General features: G+C 43.7%; 1 protein-coding gene and 1 pseudogene across 2 annotated transcripts in view; one reads left to right on the forward strand and one right to left on the reverse strand.

Annotated features, from left to right (window-relative positions):
• The window catches only part of ST6GAL1 (ST6 beta-galactoside alpha-2,6-sialyltransferase 1), a 180,933-nt gene that overhangs the window by 130,664 nt on the left and 23,584 nt on the right, over positions 1 to 26,685 (reverse strand). For both annotated transcript variants that reach the window (XM_066347667.1, XM_066347666.1), the window contains exon 2: positions 14,859 to 14,989. The gene's annotated coding sequence lies outside the window, so the exon portion shown is untranslated. The remainder of the gene's footprint in view (positions 1 to 14,858; positions 14,990 to 26,685) is intronic.
• LOC136379534 (large ribosomal subunit protein uL15-like) lies at positions 791 to 2,939 on the forward strand (annotated as a pseudogene).

The raw sequence follows: 26,685 nt of genomic DNA on the forward strand, positions 1-26,685 counted from the left end.
TGAAAATAAAATAATGTGTACTATTTAATAGTTATCATTTTTGTAGGAAAAACATTATATATTATTAATCTTTGTTCTAGGTAGTAGTTATTTAGCCCATTGTACAAATCAGGTAACTAAGTCAGAAAGGCCAAGTAATCATGCAGCTAGCTATGGTCAAGCCAGGCTCAAACCCAGGTCAAATGTTTCCAAGGCTGGGGCACTCTTCTCTGTATTGTACTTTTATTGGGTAAACAAGTGTGTTTAGATTTGCTCGCTTGTATTTTGCATTGGCATAGGGCAGCGTCAAGTGTGTATAGTCTATGGAAGGTTGCTGGTGCTTGCCCTCAGGGTGGCAGGTTGTAGATTGCCTTCCTGCTTGGGAGGGGCTGCTGTTTGCTACTGTTAGCTGGAAAAGGGGTATTTCCCCCCAGCCTGTTTTGCTGGAGAGTTGAGAGAAAGAGAGAGAGAGAGAGAGAGGAAAAAAGAGAGCTGAGGGACTTGGGAGCCCTGAGGTTTCACCCAGCCTGGTTTGGCCGAGGGTGCTGAAGCTGGTAGGGGCCTGTGAGTCTGGGGAAGTCTGGAGAATGAATCTGGTGAGCCCAAAGTGCTGAGGGGCTCGGGAGCCCTAAGAATAAGGGAAGCAGTCTTCCCTACCTGTTTGCTCATCTGCCATTACGAGACTTTAATAAATGGAATGGCCCACCATTTCCTGGCTCTACAGTTCTCTTACCATCTGCCAGAATCCAATGGGAACCTGCATCTGCATGGCCATGGCGGTGGCCCCTGACCATACAGCTGTCTTGCCACAATGGTAAATTCCCAGTATGAAGCAATAGGTGATAGCCCCCTTGCATAAGCAAGTTCTCTAGTAAGGACCTGAAAGAAGGAGGGTGAAGGGACAGCATCACTGAGAAACCAAGGATCTCCGGCACCATTGAGAGGATACCCTCTCCCTTCTGGTTTGCCACAAATTCCTATAGCAACCAAACCCAGCCCATCACAGCCACTGGGCCAGACAAGCTCAAGAGGAAGTAGGTTGTATCAGCTCCCTAAAACATTCTTCCCTATGCAACCAGGGGATTTGGTGACCAGACATGCAGAAGAGCAGACTCCAGTTCCATTTGTGTCATAGGCCCTTTCTGGGCCTCCATTTCCTCAGACATAAGATGTAGAGGCCAACCACAAGTTTCAAAAGAAGAACCTTTCAATCCTGATTCACTTTCTGAGTGCCTTGCTGAATGGAGATTTTCTTCCTCCTGAAGTTGACCGGGAACCAGATTCTTGATTCTGTACAAAACAGAACGCTCAGCTCCCCATCAACCCCAGTTCCACAGGAAAAGATCGCTACCTGACTTCTCAGTGCCTACCCAAGTCACTCTCTCGACCACGCTGTCTCCACCCCTTGGCCCTACCCCACTGCAAGGCTCTTCCAAAGACTCGGAAGAGCTTTGTTGCTTTGTTCCTTAGTGAGCAGTTCAGCACATAAAACTATGTTCAGAATTCTGGGAATCCTGGGACACACAGAGCAACTGGAGACATCATTTCCCCCTTCAGAACTCTTGCAGGAAAGACTGGAACTGAGTAGTTACAGAGTAATATGTGTCATATGCAGTCTTGATGTAGGGGGCTCCTCCTCTTGTTACACCTCTTGTTACACCAAGGCTCAGCCAAAATCTCTTGCACAAACAGGACAGGACATTTGAGTGGTCACACAGTAGGCTTTTAATAAATACCTATGGAATTGAATTCAATTCCTCTTGTGTAAAGCCAGGAGCCTCGGCCAGGGCCACCATCACAGCAGCCTTCTGGCCTATGCAGGTTCGCATTGGATTTGGACAGTCGGTAAAGAAACAACGGAGCCAAGAACTGATGGGCCGTCATCTTTAATTCTAGCTTGCACCCGGCGGGCAAGTAAAAACACACACTGGGCTCCAAAACCCACTCACATTCAGTGCTCACAAAGCTACTGACTTATCCGAGTTTCCTAGAATCAAAGGTTTCTAGCCCACCAGACTTATTCACCTCTGTTCCCCATCTCCTTCCTTCTCCAGCTCCAAACTGCACAAACTGGCCTCTCACTCAATATTCTGCCTTCTTGGCTGCTTCTCCTGGCCTACTCCACGTGGCCTCTCTGCTCTGCTCTGCTCCCTCTGTTCTCTCATGCTAATCATCCCAGGAACCAAGAGCAAGCTCCTATTCTGCCCCTATTTTATAGTATAGCTTCACAACCTTTAATCCAATATACAAAATAGGGAAGTCTCTAATACAAAGTCACTTCTCTGAGTCATGATGGGATTGTGCCACCCCACATCAAAACGGGTGGGAAAGGCTTAATCCCAAAACCAAGCACCAGGCTACAAGGATTCTACCTGCCCACAGAGACACACATTAATATCACCTGGGCGACGGCTCGTGGGCAGCGCCGTCTTTAACAAAGTGAGCATAATATATTTTATCTGCCCAACATCTTGCTAAAGAAATAATCTCTTGCTCTTGCATTTCAGCTGCCGACACACCATCCAAACTGAGGAAGACCCAGAAACTTTGGGGCCACGTGAGCCATAGCCACGGCTGCATCAGCAAACACAGGAAGCACCCGGGAAGCCAAGGTACAGCTGGTGGCTTGCATCATCACAGAATCAATTTTGACAAATATTCACCCAGGTTACTTTGGGAAGGTTGGCATGAGGCATTACCACTTAAAGAGGAACCAGAGCTTCTGCCCATCTGTCAACCTTGATAAACCGTGAACCCTGGTCAGTTAACAGACATGGGTAAATGCCGCCAAAAACAAGACTGGAGCTGCTCCTATCATTGGTGTGGTGCGGTAGGGCCACTACAAAGTCCTCGGGAAGGCAAAGCTCCCAAAGCAGCCCGTCACTGTGAAGACCAAATTCTTCAGCAGAAGAGCTGAGGCGATTAAGGGTGTTGGTGGGACCTGTGTCCTAGTAGCTTGAAGCCACACCGAGGGAAGCCCATTAACTGCTAAATGATTTTTCTCTTCTGGTCTGAGTGTAGGTTCTTTGGCACCTCTACCTCCCTATCTGATGTCTCCAGTTGCTCCGTGTGTCCCAGGATTTCCAGACTTCTGAACATAGTTTTATGTGCTGAACTGCTCACTAGGGAACAAAGCAACAAACGAGGGGTCCGAGTCTTTGGAAGAGCCTTGCAGTGGGGTAGGGCCAAGGGGAGGTTCTTTGGCACCTCTACCTCCCTATCTGTGTGTCAAAAACCTGCCTAACATGTTCGAGGAGTTACGGATATGAATGCCTGAGCTCCTCTGCCAACTTCCCTAAGAAAGAAAGTGTGCAAGAGATAGCACCAACCCTTATGGGCCTTTTCATTTATAAAATGAGAGTGATACCTGTAAAGCCAGTATCCACGGCCACTATCACAGCAGCCTGGCCCATGCAGGTTCACATTGGATTCGAACAGTCGGTAAAGAAACAACGGAGCCAAAAACTGATGGGCCATCATCTTTAATCCTAGCTTACACTCGGCGGGCAAGTAAAAACACACACTGGGCTCCAAAACCCACTCACATTCAGTGCTCACAAAGCCACTGACTTATCCGAGTTTCCTAGAATCAAAGGTTTCTAGCCCACCAGACTTATTCACCTCTGTTCCCCATCTCCTTCCTTCTCCCAGATACAAACTCTGCACAAACTGGCCTCTCACTCAACACTCCGCCATCTTGGCTGCTTTTCCTGGCCTCCTCCACGTGGCCTTTCTCTGCTCTCCTCTGCTCTCTCCTCTAATATTAATCTCAGGAACTGAGAGAGCAAGCTCCTGTTCTGCCCTCATTTTATAGTGTAGAAATCAAAACCTTTAATCCAATATACAAAATAAGGAAGTCTCTGATACAAAGTCACTTATCTGAGGCATGATGGGATTGTACTACCCCACATCAAAAAGGGTGGGAAAGGCTTAGTCCTAAAACCATGCCCCAGGCTACAAGGATCCTGCCTGCCCACAGCCCGCCCCCAACACATATTATCACCTGGGTGACAGGCTTCCATGAGGGCAGCGTCATCTTTAACAAAGTGAGCATAATATATTCTATCTGCCCAACAATACCTATTGGTGACGTTTGTGTAGAGAAATATAAAATAGTTGAAAGGCCAAAATAAATAAATAAATAGAGAGTGACGTCACGGAAATGGCGCCGTGAGCAGCGCGTCCGACAGATCTCCCCAAAATCTCAACAAATTTATCAACTAGAAACAGAAAAATTTATCCTCGGAGCATTCCGGACTTCCACACACACACTGAAAGCAGAGGGACTGTTGCCCAGGAGGGAGTACACCTGTGGTGAGTCAACCCACACGTGCAGCTGCCCGCCCACACTCGGGGACGGCAGCCTGGGCACTGGTGGCCATCCCAGCATACCCTGAGAAGCCGCGCACGCGGTCCCCCGTGCCGCGGTCCGACCACTGGCGTGACGAGAAACCGCACGCCCGGTGCCGTGATCCAGAGAGGCCCCGTCCACTGGCGTGCTGAGAAACCGCGCGCACCCCCGTGCCGCGGTCCCCGGCCACTGGCGTGCAGAGAAACCACGCACGCGCCCGGTCCCCGTCCACTGGCGTGCTGAGAAACCGCGCGCGCGCCCCGTGCCGCGGTCCCCGTCCACTGGCGTGCTGAGAAACCGCGCGCGCGCCCGGTCCCCGTCCACTGGCGTGCTGAGAAACCGCGCGCGCCCCGTGCCGCGGTCCCTGTCCACTGGCGTGCTGAGAAACTGCGCGCACGCCCCGTAACGCGCGGGTGCCAAGGCTGTCCTTCCTAGTCAGGAGATTCTCTCCGGGGGCGGGGCACCTCACCCAGCCATTCAAGCTAACAATCAAGCGTTGGGGGAGGGGTGCGCAGGCAGCCTGAAATACTCTCTGGAGCACAGCTGCGGATCCAATCACTGAAATTAGCTTAACCCACGAAATCTACGCACCCACAGGGCTCTAATTGATAAGATCTCTCCCAGTTCAGCGATCCAAGACAAGAGGCGTGATATTTTTTGGTGCCTTTCGCTAAAGGGGCGGGGGCAACTTCTGATTGACAGAGCCTCCATATTCAGGGATATTCCTAACAAGAGGGACTTGGCAGATATTAAGATCCATAAAGCAAACAGCGACTAGTGCTTCTTCTTCCCAGCCAAAACAGGCTACCAAGTGTGGAAAGCCTGGGTTGAGCGGTCCAACTGAATGATAGGCACTGAACAGTCACCTTGACAACAATTGACTCCCAGCCCCACCTGATTACGCTGGAGGCTCTGACTGCCAAAGCCTTACCCAGAGCCTTGCGCTGAGTGAGGATAGAGTGGGGATTTCCCAGCTCTTTGAGCCTCTTACTCCCCAGACAGAAGCAGTGGCAGCCTCATAGCTGGATCATCAGGCTGCTAATTCAGGAAGGGGAGACTAGGAAAGAGACTCCAGGAAAGCAAACTCTCTCATTGTTGGACTCTGCAAACGCCAACAAGCCTTGACTACCAGCGAGACTAAAGCCAATTATATGACATTGCCATAGAATCCCATCAACTGCAAATTCCTACCTAAGAGTGACATAGGGGCAGAACCTGGGGTATAGAGTCACCGACCAGAAAGAGGGAGAGAAAAGAAAAAAGGAAGAAGTTAACCTCTCAAAATCAAGAAAAATCCACAGACTTTATAACTTGTTCCACTAATTCTTTGTTGTTGTTGTTTCTTTCTTCTATTTTATTGCCTTTATTATTATTTCTATTTCTTCCACCTCAGTCCTTTTACTCTCTGCCCATCTTATGCTACCCTTTTCTTGAACTACACTACCCATGAGTGTTACATTTTATTTCTTTTCTTCATCCTAACTCTCCTTTAGGGTTACACTCCAAAACCCTTAACTCTCACTCTCTCCCCTTTTGTTTTTTTTCCTTTCCTTTTTTTCTTCCTTCGTTTCTCTCTTACTCTTATTTTTTCCTTTCTATTCATTTCTTCTTTTCTCCTTTTACTTTTCCTCCCATTTAAGCTTCAATCACGAACAAATTATTTAATTTGGGACTCAAGTTTTTGTGGGGTTTTTTTTGTTGTTGTTGTTCTTTTTTTTTCTTCTTCTGCTTTTGTTCTTGGTTTTTCTTTATTTGTTTGTTTTTGTGGCATTTTGGGCACTTTTTACATTGCTTTTTAACTCACTAGCATTCCTCCCAACCCAAAGTCTCCATTGTATTTAGTCTTCGCTCCACTTAATACAACAGATTTTTTCTTATTATTTTTATTTTTATTTTTTTCTTCTTTAATTATAGTTTTTCTCTCCTTTTTTCTGTTTCCCTCTCATCCCTCTCATTATATCTCTTAGTCGACAATCACTTACAAGCAAATCATTTTATGCTTGTCTAAGATTTTCTCCCTTTTTTTTTTTTTTTTGTATTTAGTAGGTCCCTAATCCCTTTTTTGCCCCTTGAACTCTTCACCCCAAATCAGGCTCTCCATTATAGGCAGTTTTTGTTCCATTTAGCATAATATAATTCACAGGTCATCACGATATTTCCCTAAGGAGGTGAGAGGAGGGGAAGAGAAGAAAGAAAAAAGGGGGAAATAATAAATTATTACTTTTTTTTTGTGGAGTGTTTTCCTTTTTTTTTTTTTTTTTTTTTTTTTTCCTTTTTATTTTTTATTAATTCTAATTAACACTATCATCAAGACCACCTTCAGATGCCAATAAGAAAAAGGAAATCGAACATTATGGATACAAAAGACAGAGAGGTAATGCAAATTGATGTGGAAAAATCTATGGAGAAAAGATTTAACATATTGGAAGCCTTGGAGCCAAATGACAGAGAATTTAAAATAGAAATCTTAAAAATACTCAGAGATATACAAGAAAACACAGAAAGGCAATTTAGGGAAATCAGAAAACAACTCAACGATCACAAAGAATATATTACCAAGGAAATTGAAACTATAAAAACAAATCAAACAGAAATGAAAAACTCAATTCAAGAGATGAAAAACGAGGTAGCAAGCTTAGCTAATAGAACAGCCCAGATAGAAGACAGGATCAGTGAAATAGAAGACAAGCAACTTGAGGCACAACAGAGAGAAGAAGAAAGAGACTCAAAAATAATAAAAAACGAGAAAGCCCTACAGGAATTGTCTGACTCCATCAGAAAGAATAACATAAGAATAATAGGTATATCAGAGGGAGAAGAGAAAGAAAATGGAATGGAGAATATACTCAAACAAATAATAGATGAGAACTTCCCAAGCCTGTGGAAAGAATTAAAGCCTCAAATTCAAGAAGCAAACAGAACACCGAGTTTTCTTAACCACAAAAAACCCACTCCAAGGCACATCACAATGAAGATGACACAAACCAATGACAAAGAAAAAATTCTCAAGGCAGCCAGGGAAAAGAAGAATACAACATATAAAGGAAGGCCTATTAGATTATCATCAGATTTCTCAGCAGAAACTCTACAAGCTAGAAGAGAGTGGACCCCAATATTTAAAGCCCTGAAAGAGAGGAACTTTCAGCCAAGAATACTATACCCATCAAAGCTATCCTTCAAGTACGAAGGAGATATAAAAATATTCACAAATACAGAAAAGATGAGAGAATTTATCATGAGAAAGCCCCCACTCCAGGAAATACTAAAGGGGGTTTTCCAACCAGATTCAAAGAACAAAAGAAAACAACACCACAAGTAACAGCTCCACCAAGAACACAATAAAACCAAACTTAAACTGTGACAACAAAAGAAAAAAAAAAGGGGGAGAAAGGATGAAGATTAACAGCAGCAAAGGACGATGAAGCGCAGAAATACTCATAAGAAAGGGTACTACAATGAATATGGTAGGTACCCTTTTCATTACTTAATGGTAACCACCCTTGAAAAAACCACCACAAAAACACTTGACTTAAAAAAGGTAGCAACAGAGGAAAGAAGTATGGAATACAAACAAACAAAAACAAATGATAGAAAAACAAAAGAGAAGAATCAAACAAGATACAAAACTAACAGAAAGCAATTTATAAAATGGCAATAGGGAACCCACAAGTGTCAATAATTACACTAAATGTAAATGGATTAAACTTACCAATAAAAAGACACAGAGTAGCAGAATGGATTAAAAAAGAAAATCCAACTATATGCTGCCTACAAGAAACTCATCTAAGCAACAAGGATAAAAACAAATTCAAAGTGAAAGGCTGGAAAACAATACTCCAAGCAAACAACACCCAAAATAAAGCAGGTGTAGCAATACTCATATCTAATAATGCTGACTACAAGACAGAAAAAGTACTCAGAGACAAAAACGGTCATTTCATAATGATTAAGGGGACACTGAATCAAGAAGACATAACAATCCTTAATATATATGCACCAAACCAAGGAGCACCAAAATATATAAGACAGCTACTTATTGACCTTAAAACAAAAACTGACAAAAATACAATCATACTTGGAGACCTCAATACACCGCTGACAGCTCTAGATCGGTCATCCAAACAGAGAATCAATAAAGATATAGTGGCCTTAAATGAAATACTAGAACAACTGGATATGATAGACATCTACAGGACACTTCATCCCAAAGCGACAGAGTATACATTTTTCTCTAGTGTACATGGAACATTCTCAAGAATTGACCATATGTTGGGCCACAAAGACAATATCAGCAAATTTAAAAAAATTGAAATTGTGCCAAGCATATTCTCTGATCATAAAGCCTTGAAACTAGAATTCAACTGTAAAAAAGAGGGGGAAAAAACCCACAAAATTGTGGAAATTAAACAACATACTTTTAAAAAATGAATGGGTCAAAGAAGAAATAAGCGCAGAGATCAAAAGATATATACAAACAAATGAAAATGAAAATACGACATATCAGAATCTCTGGGATGCAGCAAAAGCAGTAATAAGAGGAAAGTTCATATCACTTCAGGCCTATATGAACAAACAAGAGAGAGCCGAAGTAAACCACTTAACTTCACACCTTAAGGAACTAGAAAAAGAAGAACAAAGACAACCCAAAACCAGCCGAAGAAAGGAGATAATAAAAATCAGAGCAGAAATAAACGAAATAGAGAACAGAAAAACTATAGAAAAAATCAATAAAACAAGGAGCTGGTTCTTTGAAAAGATCAACAAAACCGACAAACCCTTGGCAAGACTCACCAAGGAAAAAAGACACAGGACTCAAATAAATAAAATCCAAAATGAAAGAGGAGAGATCACCACAGACATCATAGATATACAAAGAATTATTGTAGAATACTATGAAAAACTATATGCCTCCAAATACAACAATCTAGAAGAAATGGATAAATTCCTAGAACAATACAACCTTCCTAAACTGAGTCATGAAGAAGCAGAAAGCCTAAACAGACCAATCAGCAGGGAGGAAATAGAAAAAACTATTAAAAACCTCCCCAAAAATAAAAGTCCAGGTCCAGATGGTTATACTAGTGAATTCTATCAAACATTCAAAGAAGACTTGGTTCCTATTCTACTCAAAGTCTTCCAAAAAATTGAAGAAGAAGCAATACTTCCAAACACATTTTATGAGGCCAACATAACCCTCATACCAAAACCTGGCAAGGATGGCACAAAAAAAGAAAACTACAGACCAATATCTCTAATGAATACAGATGCTAAAATACTAAACAAAATACTGGCAAATCGAATACAACAACATATTAAAAAAATAATACATCATGATCAAGTGGGATTCATCCCAGAATCTCAAGGATGGTTCAACATACGTAAAACAGTTAACGTAATACATCATATCAACAAAACAAAGAACAAAAACCACATGATCTTATCAATAGATGCAGAAAAGGCTTTCGATAAAATACAACACAATTTTATGTTTAAGACTCTCAACAAAATGGGTATAGAAGGAAAATATCTCAACATAATAAAGGCCATATATGATAAACCATCAGCCAACATCATATTAAATGGCATAAAACTGAGGACTTTCCACCTTAAATCAGGAACACAACAGGGGTGTCCACTCTCTCCACTCTTATTTAACATGGTGCTAGAAGTTCTGGCCAGAGCAATCAGACAAGACAAAGAAATAAAAGGCATCCATATCGGAAAAGAAGAAGTAAAGGTATCACTTTTTGCTGATGATATGATCCTATACATCGAAAACCCAAAGGACTACACAAAAAGATTACTAGAAACAATAAACCAATACAGTAAGGTCGCAGGATACGAAATTAACATACAGAAGTCCATAGCATTTCTATATGCCAACAATGAAATATTAGAAAACGAACTCAAAAAAATAATCCCCTTCACGTTTGCAACAAAAAAAATAAAATACCTAGGAATAAACATAACAAAGAATGTAAAGGACCTATATAAAGAAAACTACAAGGCATTGCTAAGAGAAATAGAAAAAGACACAATGAGATGGAAAAATATTCCTTGTTCTTGGATAGGAAGAATAAATATAATTAAAATGGCCATATTACCCAAAGTAATATATAAATTTAATGCAATTCCCATCAAAATTCCTATGACATTTTTTAAAGAAATGGAACAAAAAATCATCAGATTTATATGGAACTATAAAAAACCCCGAATAGCCAAAGCAATCCTAAGGAAAAAGAATGAAGCTGGGGGCATTACAATACCTGACTTTAAACTATATTATAGGGCCATAATAATCAAAACTGCATGGTATTGGCAGAAAAATAGACACTCAGACCAATGGAACAGAATAGAAAGCCCAGAAATAAAACCACATATATATGGTCAAATAATCTTTGATAAAGGGGCCAACAACACAAAATGGAGAAAAGAAAGCCTCTTCAACAAATGGTGTTGGGAAAACTGGAAAGCCACATGCAAAAGAATGAAACTCGACTACAGCCTGTCCCCGTGTACTAAAATTAATTCAAAATGGATCAAAGACCTAAATATAAGATCTGAAACAATAAAGTACATAGAAGAAGACATAGGTACTAAACTCATGGATCTGAGTTTTAAAGAACATTTTATGAACTTGACTCCAATGGCAAGAGAAGTGAAGGCAAAGATAAATGAATGGGACTACATCAGAATTAAAAGTTTTTGCTCAGCAAGAGAAACTGATATAAAAATAAACAGACAGCCAACTAAATGGGAACTGATATTTTCAAACGACAGCTCAGATAAGGGCCTAATATCCAAAATTTACAAAGAACTCATAAAACTCAACAACAAACAAACAAACAATCCAATAAAAAAATGGGAAGAGGACATGAACAGACACTTCTCCCAGGAAGAGATACAAATGGCCAACAGATATATGAAAAGATGCTCAGCTTCATTAGTTATTAGAGAAATGCAAATCAAAACTACAATGAGATACCACCTCACTCCTGTTAAATTAGCTATTATCAACAAGACGGGTAATAACAAATGTTGGAGAGGCTGTGGAGAAAAAGGAACTCTCATACACTGTTGGTGGGAATGTAAAGTAGTACAACCACTATGGAGGAAAGTATGGTGGTTCCTCAAAAAACTGCAAATAGAACTACCTTATGACCCAGCAATCCCTCTACTGGGTATATACCCCAAAACCTCAGAATCATTGATACGTAAAGACACATGTAGCCCCATGTTCATAGCAGCATTGTTCACAGTGGTCAAGACATGAAAACAACCAAAAAGCCCTTCAATAGAGGATTGGATAAAGAAGATGTGGCACATATACACTATGGAATACTACTCAGCCATAAGAAATGATGACATTAGATCATTTATAGCAAAATGGTGGGATCTTGATAACATTATACGGAGTGAAATAAGTAAATCAGAAAAAAACAAGAACTACATGATTCCATACATTGGTGGAACATAAAAACGAGACTAAGAGACATGGACAAGAGTGTGGTGGTTACCAGGGGTGGGGGGAGGGAGGACGCAGGAGGGAGGGAGGGAGAGATTTAGGGGGAGGGGGAGGGGCACAGAGAAAACTAGATAGAGGGTGACGGAGGACAATTTGACTCTGGGCGAGGGGTATGCAACATAATTTAATGACAAGATAACCTAGACATGTTTTTCTTTGAATATATGTACCCTGAATTATTAATGTCATCCCATTAACATTAATAAAAATTTATAAAAAAAATAAATAAATAAATAAATAAATAAAATAAAGGAATAATCTCTTACCCAAACACAGAGGAAAACCAAGCAGACCCACCTCATTATGTCCCCGGGAGAGCACACTGAGAGCCCAGAGGCTGAGAAGGAGCCAGCTCCTAACTGGCCAAGGGACCCAGCATGCCATCTCACTGCTGGGACAACTCCCAAATAAGCAAACGACACTGAAGGGCTCTGGGAGCTCCCAGCTCTGATGCTATCTTACTGTACAGGGAAGTCATTGGGATAGAAAGGAATGGTGTGGCCCTTTGCAAAGCCCCAAGCACTTCAAGCTGCAGCTGTTCAGGTAGCCTCAGGGATAGAATGTTGCTGGAGGAAACTTGATTTGGGAACTCCCACCCATGTTGGGCAAGTACTTGCTGTAAACAGCACTAACTTTGAGAAGCTGCAGAGGTCACAGACAGGTTTAGTCTACACCTCTGTTGCTTATGAGCTGTGAAATCTTGGGCAAGTCTCTTTACCTCTACTGTAAACTTCGGCGCATGATGATAGAAATACCTACCTTGTTAGGTCACTGCAGAATTAAATGAGATCATGCAAGCAAAGCACAAAGCACAGTGCCTGGAGCCATCATGAGCTCAAAGGTCCTTCCCTTCTCTTCCCCAACATATACCTAAAGGTCCTCAGAATAAGATCTCACAGCTGATTTCACTGAAAACCAGGCTCCTAATACGGAAGGGGCTTAACTTCTAGCACTCCGGAGGGGCACCTCAGAATGACGTGCACTGGGGCTGCAGAATCAGATGCAGAAGAGGGGCTGAGAAGGGTGGAAGCAGGGCTGGCACCCAGAGACCGTCCACGATGCCCCTTGCAGCTGTCCACAAGGGCTGGCGAGCAGGTGGCCTCTGGAGCAGTGTCCTGTCCCTCCAGCCAGGTTCCTGCCTCCCCAGGAGCGCATACCTTCACCTCAGACCCAAAAGTCACCAGCTGTATGCCCTGGCTTCTAAAAAGGAGGGTGTGTGACCAAATGGCCTCTACAGTCTTTTCCACCTTTGTAATTTTCTGAACTACAATTCTAGAGTCCACTGGTGCTTAACTGATGCCTCACCGTCTCTCAGCCCCTCCATCAGGATCTGGGAGAGAGAGAGGTGAGGAGAAGGAACCAAGGGGTTCAGAAAGTAGAGGGAGAGGGCAGAAGCCGGGGCTACATTATGTTAATTTAATTAGCTCTAATCTGCTGACAGCAGGGCCTTGAAGAAAGAGGCTTTGTTGAAATTTCACATTTGGCAGGAAGTGCCCCTTCTCCTTCTCCCTCCGCGAGCCACCCCCCACCTCTATTAGAGCTTATGAGTCAAAAGCTGATTTCAGTCCTGGCTCTCACAACTGGGAGCGCTGGGGCTTCCTGTTCACACTTCTCTGACCGACTTCTTGATTTTTCCAGCACGGAAATTTGCCCCAGATGTTGGTCAGTAAATGGAGAGTTTTCATCTGCCCTTATGAAAGGGTGTCAGTAATTCACAGATTCCCCCAAGTATCGAGAGCCAAAGACGGAAATGCCAGGGACTTCTCTCCATCAATAAACCAAACATTTACCAATCAATAAAACCTCCTCCCTCCATGGGCAGGGGGCCTTACAGCATGCAAAATGTTTCCTTTTCACTGTCTTACCGGACGATCACAACCCTCTTAAGATATACTAAGAACAGAACTCTAACTCGCATTCATTTAATGAATGCTTATTAGGTACATACTGTTCACAGGAGAGAAAGCAGAGAGATGCACCGGTGCTGTGACTGGCCCGTGTCACCCAGCCTGTTGGTGGCAGAGCGAGCACTGGAACAGGGACGTGCCAGTCACCTGAATCTCCACAACAAAACAGCCCTGGTTTGTAGCACTGGCTGATGTCTGCCATATAAATTTTCCTACCATGGCCAAGTTCAAGCAGCCAACAATCTTAACAACTAGTTTGCAAAATTCCTGAATATTTAAAAATCTGCTCTCAAGGGCCTCCAGACTAGAAACAAGTTCTCCTGGTTCCTGAGTGTTCCTTCAGTCTCACCTCTCTACCTCCATGCAAGAGTTATGCTGTGGAGGCTTAGAGAGTAAGCTTAACAAAAACTACCTGTCCTGGAGGATTGTTCACGATAGTAGGATTTTAGACATGCTTTATTTTCTTCCACATTAGAAATTTTTCAAATGTCCTATAAGCATGTTACCTTCACAATCAGAACATATCTAGGTAATTAAAGTCATTTTTTAGTGAGCTTACTGAAATGTTTTGCAATAATCTCCCCACCCAATTTCTGTTACTCAGTATCCCTTGGGTTGGAGAAATAGAGATGATAGAGGTAGAGATAGAGATAGGGATAGAGATAGAGAGAGAGAGAGAGAGAGAGAGAGAGAGAGAGACAGCAAAACAGTTTCCTGTGAGCTCTGCTTCCCTTACAGAACAGAACAGGTGCAACTAAGTTAAGCATTCACTTGAATCAGGTGGAGTCTTACCTAGAGAATAAATTCGCTGCCTTTAGAGTTCAAATTTCACCAGCAATGGGGAAAATACAACTCCCTGATAAGATTCCAGAAGACCCGCTCTGAAAAATCAAAGCTTCTTTGGCTGCCAGATGACCTTGCCTCCCAAGGAGCTGAGGTGGGAGCTGAGGTGGAAGCCGAGGTTGATTGAACCGGGAACAACTCCTTCTCTCTGGAGCCTTAGAGGAGGAGGTGTTCACACGTTCCCCACCCCCAGCCCACCCAGCAGGAGGCTTCAGTCCTCTCTGTCCTCAGGCTGGGACTCAAAGGGTCTTACCTCCGCGCTTGGACACAGAACTGGCACCAGGGCTGGGCAGGTTCAAGGAAGCCGGTTCACTTCAGCCAGGCACCATCACTGCTTCTCTCCGGGCTGCTGGCTGCAGAGCTCTGCCGGTTAACTCTACCTTGCTGCAGAGAAGGAAACCACAAAGCAAAGTTGCCCACGGAACAGCAGAGGCAGTAAATTAATCCACAAAGAAGGGTGAGCGCCCTTGCCCCTCCCACTCCCCCGGTCACTCCTATCACATCAGAAACCCTTCCAGGACAGCCTCACCTGAAGGAGCCAACCTCCTTCTCAGGGTTCCAACTGGCCGTCTACTCACCCAGACTTACCCCTCCTGGAGCTGAGCAAGTCCACAGAAAACTGTAAATTAAGCGAAGTGAATGAACTACTACAGTCACTAAATCCTGGTGCTACTTACGTGCTATCATTGGTAAGAAAATAAGAGTAAACCCTAAGTCCTGTGTTTAGATAAGGCTTGTGGACAACTGATTTCAATCAACAAATACACCAAACTTGCTTGTCTCCCTTTTACTTATAGTGTTCTGTTTATGGTGTTACAAATGTGAATTCAATTTCTAATTTACTTTGGGAGCATTTTTAACTGAGTCTAAATTTTCAACCCATATGTTTTTATAGCTGTCTGGGTGGATAGTATTTGTTTCTTTTGAGTTTTTTGTTTTGTTTTGTTTTCTGTGACAAAGAGAGAGAGACAGTCAGAGAGAGGAACAGTTGTGGACAGACAGGAAGAGAGAAAGATGAGAAGCATCAATTCTTCATTGCCGCACCTTATCATTGCTTTTTCATATGTGCCTTGACTGGGGGCTACAGCAGAGCAAGTGACTCTTTGCTCATGTCTATGATCCCACATTTAAGTTGGTGAGCCTGGTGAACCCACACTCAAGTCGGCGACCTCAGGGTTTCAAACCTGAATACTCTGTGTCCCATTCCAACGCTCTATCCACTACACCACTGCCTGGCCAGGTGGATATCTTTTGTTTTTAAAGTAGTTGCTCTTAGTGCCTGTAAGGCCGGTGACCATGGCCATACAGGTTCACACTGCATTTGCACAGACAGCAAAGGAACTGTGGAACCGGAAAATGGTGGGCCATTCCATTTATTAGAATCTCGTAATGGTGGATGAGCAAGCAGGCAGGGAAAACTGCTCTTCTCTCTCTCAGGGCTGATGAACAAGCAGGCCAAGGGAAAAAGCCCTTCTCCAGTAAACAATAGCAAAAAGTGGTACCTCCCAATAGCAGCAGGCATTTGCAATCTACATCCTGCCCCTCTTAGAGAAAGCACCTGCAGCCTTACACAGACTAGACATACAGTGCTGCCCTGTGCCCATGCACCAATCAGGCAAAGTACAAGCCAGCAAGCCTAACACACTTGTAACACACATGTTTCCATCCCTTTAGGGTTGCTTGCTTCACAATCTACATGTCAGGTATATTCCACAACGGTCCCTATGCAAGGAGTGAGGTACATTACATAAACAGACTACAGCAACAGCACAAGTTACACAATTACAATAATTACAAAGGTGCCCTTAACAACGTCTCCCTAAGCATTCTGCCCAAGGCACTAACTGGAGGCCCGTCTCTAGCCCTTTACCCCACGGTAGGTGGGAGGGTCTGTATAGTCCAGAGCTGTGTCCATGGAAATCATAAAGTGTCCTTGGTGCATCTCTGCAACTGGATGAAAGCAGCTTCCCAGAGCAGGAGAGCCTCCAACACAGCTGCACCCACCCCCATCAGGGTCTCCCATACTGTCCAAAAGCAGCATGTCTATTCAACAAGGGAGACGATGCCCCCTCTGGTTGCAGTCCCAGAGTCCATTACACCACTCAGTGATCAGTCCATGATAGACAGCCCAGATGTCTGTGCACATCACCAAGGTAAAGGTCCGTTACAGGCAACACGCCATTCAGCTCTTTATTAACAGACCTCAGTGCCTTTCCATAAAGGCTCTGTCCATTGCCACAAGCCCCATTCAAACCCCTCAGCAAGCTTACAGGGCCTGGTGGGGTCAAACACATTCAAGGCCTGTGCCGCCTTGATTGTTCTCTTATCTGTTGCTGCTGCTGCTGCTGCTGGAAAAAAAAAAAAAGGACCTATTATCTTCTAATGCCAATATTAGAAGGTGATCAATGGATTGTCAACTTCACATGGGGCCTCAGGTCTCCCCACATATCCCTGTTAGGTGGGTCTCTTGGCCTTCCCCCTATTCAAACTGGAGAATGGGCCTTGGGGAGGACCCTCCTCTCCCATAGCTGTCTCCAACAAGTAATCTTGCAACCATGCAACCCAAACATCCGCCGTTGTTTTGGCAGTTGCTGGGCTGCCTGCCTGCGTCCCCCTCTTTTTCAGCAGTTGGAACCTCTGCTCTGGCTCAAGCTGCCGCCAAAGCTCTAACAGGATGCTAAAAGCCCTGCCATCTAATTTCTCTCTATCTGCCATGGCTGCAATCAAATCTATGCAAATCTGTGTTTAGGTCACCTTTCCAGGGCCATTTCTCTTGTTAGTAAGGGGGGGCATCACAGGCAGCAGCCCTCACTGCTTTATGATCCCAAGTTGCCTCCAGCTCCCCCAAATCTTCTACCATCTGTGTAACCGTGTTGATGGGCTGCCCCACATGGGGGCCCAAGATAGCCACTAGTGACCCAAAAGGGCTGATGGGGCATTGCAGAGAATGAGATCTCTCATCTCTCATCTCTGCCAAAAACACTTCCTCATCTGGCCCATGTGACCTCAGGTTGAAAGCAGCATTCTTCATACCTAGTTCTCAAAGGACCTTTACTAGCTCACTATGTTATGGCTACCAGCATTCTGCCAGACTATACGAATGGCAGCCATCCCCCATTCTAATAGGGAATAGTTTCCTGGGTTGTCACAGAAGTTCTGAAGACACTGCCTCAAGGAGGAATGTGTGGTAAAGCCAGTTTCTTCATCTCTGTTCCAGAGAACATGATGCCACCTACCCCATATGTCCCACAACCGCAGCAGCCAGACTACCAGGGGCTCGGTGCGTTTCTGCCTGAATTGTCTCCCCAACCCCATCAACTCTGCCTGGGTGGTAGGACCAGACCACAGAGTACTCCACTGTCTGCGAAGGGGGATGTGCCTGTCCTTCAGGGACTCTTTGCTGCTGGGCTTTTACCTTCTGGGAAACCACTGGCCAGGCTCTGAGTTTGCAGACAGCAGCTTCAGCCTGAACTTCCTCCTCACAAGAGGAGGAGTTGGAAATGCCTGCTCCCACTGGCTCAGACCCACTACACCGGCATGGATGTTGGTCCTTTGGTGACCATTTTGGCTCCAGTGGCTGCTGGCTCTTGACCTGCAGCTGAGACTCAAACTCTTGCACCCGTAGTTGTATCTCCACTAACTGTTGGTGCCAGCATTCCACTTCCAGGGGAAACTGGAGCTCATGAACCTATAACTCGTTCTCCACAGATTGCTCCAGTTCCAGGCGACATTGGTGCTCAGCCTGCATCTCACACTGCAGCTTTCAAGAGCAGTTGGCCTCCTTCTCCAGCACTTGCTCCAGTTCAAGCTATTGCTGGTTTTCAGCCTATACCCTGACAAACTGCAGCTCTTTCTCCAGTGACTATTCCAGCTCATGCTATTGCTTCCACTTGGTCTCCAGCTCATCCTGGAGCTCTTGACCTTGGGCAGCCTCTCACAGAGCTGTACAAAACACTCGGCCCATGGTCCCCAAAAGGAGAGCCATAGGGAATCATACACTGGAGAGCAACAACCACTCCTCTACCCCACCCTTCAAGGGTGTTGGTGGCTCCATACCAATCTGATCCAAATCCTGTTGACTATGCCAGATATAAAGCTGGTGGCCATGGCCATGCAGGTTCACACTGGATTTGGGCAGACAGTAAAGAAACTGTGGAGCCCGAAAATGGTGGTTGATTGTGTTTATTAGAGTCTTGCAACTGCGGACGAGAAAGCAGGCAGGGAAAATTGTTTCTCTCTCGCCCTCTCTCAGGGTTACCAAGCAAACAGGCTGGAGAGGGGGGGGGGGCTTCTCTAGCAAACAGTAGCAACAAATGGCCCCTCCCAATGGTGGCAGGTGATCTGCAATCTACATTCTGTCACCCTGAGGGCGAGCACCGCAGCCTTACATAGACTGTACACACATGGCACTGCCCTGTGCTCATACACCAATCAGGCAAAGTAGAAGGCAAGCAATCCTAACACACTTGTAAAACACTTGTTTGCCCAACAGTGCCAAAGAAATTTATACTTTTATAGAAATTTTAGGAAATATAATTACCATATTTCCCCATGTATAAGATGTACCCTTTTTCAAAGAACTTGAGGTCTAAAAACTGGGTACATCTTATACAGTGGTTGTGGCATTTCAAATGCCATAGATGGAACTGAGGACGAGGCAATATATGAAGACAGTGATTCGTCATCAGACACAGGTGAGGACAAGCTATTGAATGAGTTTTGACAGTGATAAGAAGTTGTATAAATTGTATGATGAAAAAAACTTGAGTTCAATAACTTTATGTAATACTTTTTTTTCAAATTTTGGGCCCCAAAACTAAGGTGCATCTTATACATGGGGAAATATGGTAAGTCAAAAGAAGGAGAAAAATTACCCATTCTTTCTCTACCTACTCAAAAAAACAAACAAAACAAACAGATAACACACCCTCCCTGGTTTTATTATCCAGACTTTTTACAAGGACATATCAAAGCCAGACAATTTATAGTTGTATATAAATTTACCCCACCCTTAAAGTTTGAACATTTAAGTCATCTCCCAACATTTTTTTTTCTAATTATGAATAGTGCTTTGTAAAACTTAGTCTCTAGGGGAATTCCATGGTTTTTTCCTTAAGACACTGTCTTAGAAGTCGAATTGCTGGATTAAAGAGTTTCTAAATTTCTCATATGTAACATTTTCAGTGAAAATGAGTGTGGCCTTCAAGGAGTCTGGGTTTTCCTATTTCATGCTCACACTCAGATCAGCCAAAGTCTAAGATAAAATCCATGATGATAAAATGAGCTCCCCTAATCAAGTTGTGGGGGGGGGGGCAGTGCATGAGTAAGAATCAGTAAGGAGGAAAGAAGTCTGAAACCTGCTGAGGAACAGAGAAGCAGTGGTAATACATAGGGTGGTGTCCCAGAGAGAGACCCTGAGACGCAAAGATAAAAAAAAGCATCCTCCAGGTGCTGGTAGGAACTGAGTGACGTCAGAAAAAACAGAAATTGAAGTGAGTCATTTGAGGGGATGAAAATGTCAAGGTCTTACAAAGATTCAGGGTAGATCAAACAACAAAGGCATCAGGTGCGATGGAAAAATAAAAGGTTGCTTGCTGCATGTGCGCATTTTGCTGTTGTCTATAATTAATGTCAACAAAACACCAAGAGTCGCTATGGGAGAGTGAGTCAGGTCATGAAAAGATCTCTACCTGCAAACACAGCTGAGCTGGTGGCCACCTGGGAGCCTGCCAGTCAGGAGCCTTCCCCAGAAAACAGTAGCAAGGTGCTCTCAGGACATGAGGACTAGTTTGCTGGTCCACTTGCCTCCGTAACAGGAAGAAAGCTCCTCCTCTCCAGCCCTCTCTAGCCAGCCTCTTACTTCCCCTCCTTTCAGTCCAGGCCAAACCTTCAGTGAGATATGAATAATTCACCAAGTAATCTGTCTAAACAGATGTAATGGCTTTCTGTGGCCCTGGGACCCAGGCACAGAGCCTGGGGACCCATGTTTCATGCCACTCCCTAGGGGACCAGGCCCCTTACCGCTCCATCACATGTAGCCTGCACTTCAGCCACAGCAGCTTACAGACTAATGAGGGCACACGGGGCTCCATTAATGGTTTTTCAATCCTTAAAAGATGGCTTGCACACTTCCAATGTTGTTCAAACAGGCAAATCATTTTTACCTGCGCAACCTGCTGTTACCTCAACCACTCGTACTTTTGGCCTCCAACTATGGTCAAAGGGTGGAATTTTTATTTAAAAGCAACTCACGCCCTGGCCGGTTGGCTCAGCGGTAGAGCATCGGCCTGGCGTGCGGGGGACCCGGGTTCGATTCCCGGCCAGGGCACATGAGAGAGGCGCCCATTTGCTTCTCCACCCCCTCCCCCTCCTTCCTCTCTGTCTCTCTCTTCCCCTCCCGCAGCCAAGGCTCCATTGGAGCAAAGATGGCCCGGGCGCTGGGGATGGCTCCTTGGCCTCTGCCCCAGGCACTAGGGTGGCTCTGGCCACGGCAGAGCGACGCCCCGGAGGGGCAGAGCATCGCCCCCTGGTGGGCAGAGCATCGCCCCTGGTGGGCGTGCCGGGTGGATCCCGGTCGGGTGCATGCGGGAGTCTGTCTGACTGTCTCTCCCCGTTTCCAGCTTCAGAAAAATACAAAAAGAAAAAATAAAAGCAACTCACTCAGCCTGACCAGGTGGTGGCACAGTGGATAGAATGTCGGTCTGGGACGTGAAACACACAGGTTTGAAACCCTGAGGTCCCTGGCTTGAGTATGGGCTCACCAGCTTGACCGCAGAGTCGCTGCCTTCAGTATGAGATAATAGACATGACCCCATGTTCACTGGCCTGAGTCCAAGTTCGCTGCCTTAAGCCCAAGGTGGCTGGCTTGAGCAAGGGGTCACTCACTATGCTGTAGTCCCCTGGTCAAGGCATATGAGCAGCAATCAATGAACAACTAAGGAGACTAAAGAGCCACAAGGAAGAATTGATGCTTCTCATCTCTCTCCCTTCCTGCCTGTCTGTCCCTATCTGTCCCTCTCTGTCTCTCTCTCTGTCACTAAATAAGTAAATAAGTAAATAAAAGCAACTCACCCATAAATAAGAATGCTGGACCAAACAGACACTTTCAAAATTGCAGCTATGAAAAAAGACTACGTGAGCTGGTGGTAGAACACTAGAGCTTAAAGGAGGGAAGTGGGGCTCTACGAGATTACCATGCACAAGATAAGGTGGTGGGCTGTGGGGACCTGCACAAGGGGAGGAAGTTGGCTTCCAAAGATAACAGGACAAAATTCTGGGGCGAGGCAGACAGGAAACCGAGCAGACCCAGAGAAATCAGATGTTCGGTGACTTTCTAGTGGCTGATGGGCTCATCTGTACTTCCTACTTTTTATTGTTGTCAGCATTCCCTGAATCTGTTCAGTAAATCTCTGAAGAGCTTGGTGTGGACCAGCATTGGGGTCCCAGCTGGCTCCAGCTCACTGAAGTCTAACCAGGCTGTGCGTGAGAGCGGGGGACTCGCCCATGAGCCAGTGCAGGGCTTTGTGGTATGGCTTTGCCCGTCCATTGTGGATGCTCAAAGCCGTTTTTTTCTTTCTTTTAACCTTTCAAAGGTTGTGCCGGGGCTTTTGATAGATGAGACAACTGGAAGAGATAGTCCTGGATTGTAAGTGTTATTGCAGAAACATGAGAAATAAAAATAACAGAGCTATAGAGACTGTAGATTCTTCTACCATAAAATTTTTCTATTGAGTGGCAGATACTAATTCCCCCTATCATTGTATCAGCACTATACTTTCAGCTGATCACAGGGTCCCCGTGCATCCCACTTGTCCCTGAGCCACCTATAGGCTCATGGGCTTTGTTGCAGTTTTAATACAACATCTATTTAAGGCAAAACCCCAAATTGACCTGTTTGTCTTCTGATCCCTGACCTCCCTCTTGGCCCACAGGGTTGCTGGCTTGACATTGAGATTTGGTTTCACTCCTATTTTCCCAAGGCCTAAGCAGCCAAGTTTTACGTACCTCTCTCTTATGCTCAGGGCCTGTCCTCAGCTTTACCTCTGCTGCCCTCACTCCTGACTCACTATCCCTGCATCTTACAGCCTCGGTCAGACCCAGAAGCATCAGAAGATAATACTAAGGAGGAGAGAGCTGATAAGTGAGAGGCTGCCTTGGCTTCATGTAACTCCCTTGAGCCTCCAGCAGTTGTTTCCTTCAGGTGTACAATGTGTGAGGCACTGACCACTGACCAGAACTAGAATTTATAGAGACTTGCAAGAACCAACGAAATTCATAAAATGAGCCAAGAACATACACCCAGCATCCCTGGATGTAAGAATCCTACAAGTAGGCCAGACTAAATGGCTGTTTTGATTCAGAGAATGGGTTAGTCTGTCACAGGGGCAGGTCTCTGGTTTAAATGAGCGATCACCCAACCACAAAGCACACAGGAGCCTTGGAGTAAAATATGTTAACCCTGGATCCGCATTATCTGGGTGGTGAGCAATTGTTCTGATTGTATTTAGATATGGAAGCTAAATTGACTAACAGGTGTTATCAATTCTTGTGCGTAAAACCTTCCAGTACCTGGGTCTCTAAAAATCTGCTGAGCTCTGTAGTCAGATCAGAAGATACTGCACCCAAAATACAGTAAGGACTTCTGTTAAAATCAGAAAACTTTGTGGATTATTTCTGTCCTCCTCTCGTCTATTCTCTCAGAGCTTTTGCCCCACCTGTGTTCATGGGGCCCAGATCCAACATTATGGGGCTCCGGTCTAGACCAAGGGATAACCACAGTGTTCCTTTATATTTTTTAATTTAATTTCTTTTGGGCAATGACTGTGTGCCAGGTACTTGGTGTACTAAATTAATCACTTATTCCTCAGACAATTCTATGAGGCAAGAAGAGTTTCCTATATTTTTAAGTGAGGGAAGAAGGCTTAAGGAAGGTGCCCAGGCACACAACGGGTAGGTGACTAAGCCAGAATCCCACACACTAGGCTTTCCCCGCCAAGACCTTTCTTCCCACTAGCATTCGGATAGAGCCGGGCCAAACTCATTTAATAAAGGAACTGAAATGAAGATGAGTTGACCACTGAATACAGATTCTGACAAAAACAGAAATGATGTAAAAATTTATTTTCAAGGAGCCAGAAAAGGGAAGTGCTTCTGCCACTGCCTTATGCAAAAATATTCCTGCTCCTTCCTTTGTATTGTAACTATGTTTTCTACAGCAAGCAATCAACCTGCTCTCATTGTGCCTACTAGAGGGGCCAGCCTGAATACAAGGACACAAAGCCCCTGTTTTAGTCAAAGCATATACACATACATGTTTTCAGGCCCTGCCTGCCCCACCCACTCAAGTCCATAGTTTCTGTTGCCCAAATGCAACAACTGTCGACTCATCTAGTTCCAGAGTCGCCTCCATGTATCTAAACAGCATGCTTATAAAGCTCTTTTTTTTTCAATTTAAATATATTAACTTCCTACACCAGAAAATGAGGATTTAGATCTTTTACCACCATTCCACATACCTCTTCTACTTCCCACATTCTCTTAATATAGTTATACCATTTTTTTATTAAGTGAATACTGGAAGTTACATTATTATGACCAGGTAAATTATTGTTCACAGCTCAGCTATGTGGTATGTTATGATTAATTCCTCTCTTGTACATGCTTTAGTTGTCAGTACCTATCACTAATTCAGCCCTCAACTTTCCAATAGTTTTTTTTTTTTTAATTTCATAAAACTCTTCATTCTGGAACCTTATGTCCTTCTCCAACCTAAGTTAGTTAGTGGCTCTCTGTTAAAGGGAGCATCCATTTCTTCTTCTTTTTTTTTTTTTTTTTTGAAATTATTTTTTTAATTCATTTTAGAGAGGGAAGAGAAAAAGAGACAGATAAGAAAGAGATGAGGGAAGGGGAGGAACAGGAAGCATCAACTCCCATATGTGCCTTGAGCAGGCAAGCCCAGGGTTTTAAACCAGTGACCTCAGTTGACACTTTATCCACTGTGCCACCACAAGTCAGGCCTATTTCTTCTGTCTTAGTTTACTCCCTAACATTTGGAGGAATATTGCCTGACTGATGATGGATAAAGCATTGACCTAGGATGCTGAGATCCCAGGTTCAAAACCCCGAGGTTGCTAGCTTGAGCACGGGCCCATTCAGCCTGAGTGTAGGCTTGGAGTCGCTGGCTTGAGCACTGGATCATCAACATGATTCCACGGTTGCTGGCTTGAACCCAAAGGTCGCTGGCTTGAAGTCCAAGGTCACTGGCTTGAGCAAGGGGTCACTGGCTCTGCTAGCGCACGCCACTCCCCCTCCAACCCCATCAAGACACATATGTGAAGCAATCGGTGAACAATTAGTGATGAAAATGTGAGCTGATGCTTCTCTTCTCTTCTCTCTCCCTTCCCCTCTCTCTCTCTCTCTCTCTCTCTCTCTCTCTCGGCGCATGACAAAAAACAAAACAACATTGGAGGAACATATCTATAGTAGTTTCCTCAGAAAGGATGTATGGGAAATAAAATAGTTGAGACTCCTCATATCTAAAAATGCCTCACATTTGGTTAATAATTTGGATAGAAATTTTCAGTTGAAAATAATTTTCTCTCAGAATTTTAAAAGATATGGCTCCATTGTCTTTTAGCTTCTAACAATAGTATAGAGTCAGATTTATATTCTTATATGTAATAGTTTGGGTTTCCACCCCCTCCCTGTCTACAAAATATTCCTCTCTTTTTTCACAATGATATGTTTTGGTGTGTGTCTTTTTTCATTCATAGCCCTGGGCATTCAAGTGAGTTTTTCAATCGAGAAGCCCATGTAGTTCAGTTCTCAGAATTTTTCTTGAATGGTTTCTTATAATTCTTGCCCTCTGTTGTCCCCATTCATTTTTCAGTAAGTCCTGCTACTCAGATGTTCAACCTCTTAGAATGATCCTTTCTTATTTTTCTTTTCATTGCCTTTATTTGACTTTCTGCAAGATTTTTTAAACTTTAGATTCCAAATCCTCTGATTTTTCTGCTATTATGCTTTTAATTTCCAAGAGTTCTTTCTTATTCTCTGCATCCTCTTAATACATGAAGAATTCTGAATTACAATGCTTATTAGGTCCCAAAGATTCCTGATAAGTGATTGTGAACCTGTGTTAATACTTTTCTAAATGTCTAGCATTTGAAATTAATTCTAGCTTGTAAAAAAATTTTTTTTTAATTTTTTTTTTTCCTGGTAACGAAAATTTCTTTTAAGGTTCTTTCCAGGAACAAACTCTACTTTCAGACCTGATTAAGATCAGGTACAACCAGCTAAGCTGAGGCAGGCATGCATGAGATGACCTTCTAAAACAGAGGTAGGCATTTTCTCTTCAGTCTTTATTTTATTAATGTGATATCTTCTCTTGTCTCTATGATAATATTCATTCTAGTTTTTGTGAAATTTTCTTCTGCTCCCTTCACTGTCTCTATTTCTTGTGAGATTTTTTTTTTTTTTACAGTGACAGAGAGTCAGAAAGGGATAGACAGGGACAGACAGATGAGAACGGAGAGAGATGAGAAGCATCCATCATTAGTTTTTCGTTGCGTGCTTGTTTGCTTATGTTGTTTTTTTGTTATTTGTCTCTTTTGGTTTCTGTCTTCCATGTTTCAAACTTTCTCAAATATTTAATGGTCTAATGGTCTTTAGTGGTCTTCTTTAAGTTAAAAGTTAGACACTAAAAAGCTCACCAGCCTGACCTGTGGTGGCACAGTGAATAGAGAATCAACCTGGAACACTGAGGTCCCTGGTTCGAAACCCTGGGCTTGCTTGGTCAAGACACATTCAATAAGCAACCAATGAAAAGCTTCTAGCAATGATTTCTCCTCATTCCCAGTCCCCTCTGTGAAATCAATAAATAAAATCTTTTTAAAAAAGCAAAAAACTTCTTTCATTCTAAAACCTACAATTAAAAGTAAACGACAGATCTGCTGAAGTTTCTACCTCCAAAGCTAAATAGAATGATTAAAAAAAAACAAAACAAAGAAAAAACCTCACCAGAAGCTCCATGTACATGGGCAGGACTGCTGATGGACTGGTAGATTTTACAAGAAAAGGAT

This window comes from Saccopteryx leptura, chromosome 8 (genome assembly GCF_036850995.1).
Source record: "Saccopteryx leptura isolate mSacLep1 chromosome 8, mSacLep1_pri_phased_curated, whole genome shotgun sequence".
NCBI lineage: Eukaryota > Metazoa > Chordata > Mammalia > Chiroptera > Emballonuridae > Saccopteryx > Saccopteryx leptura.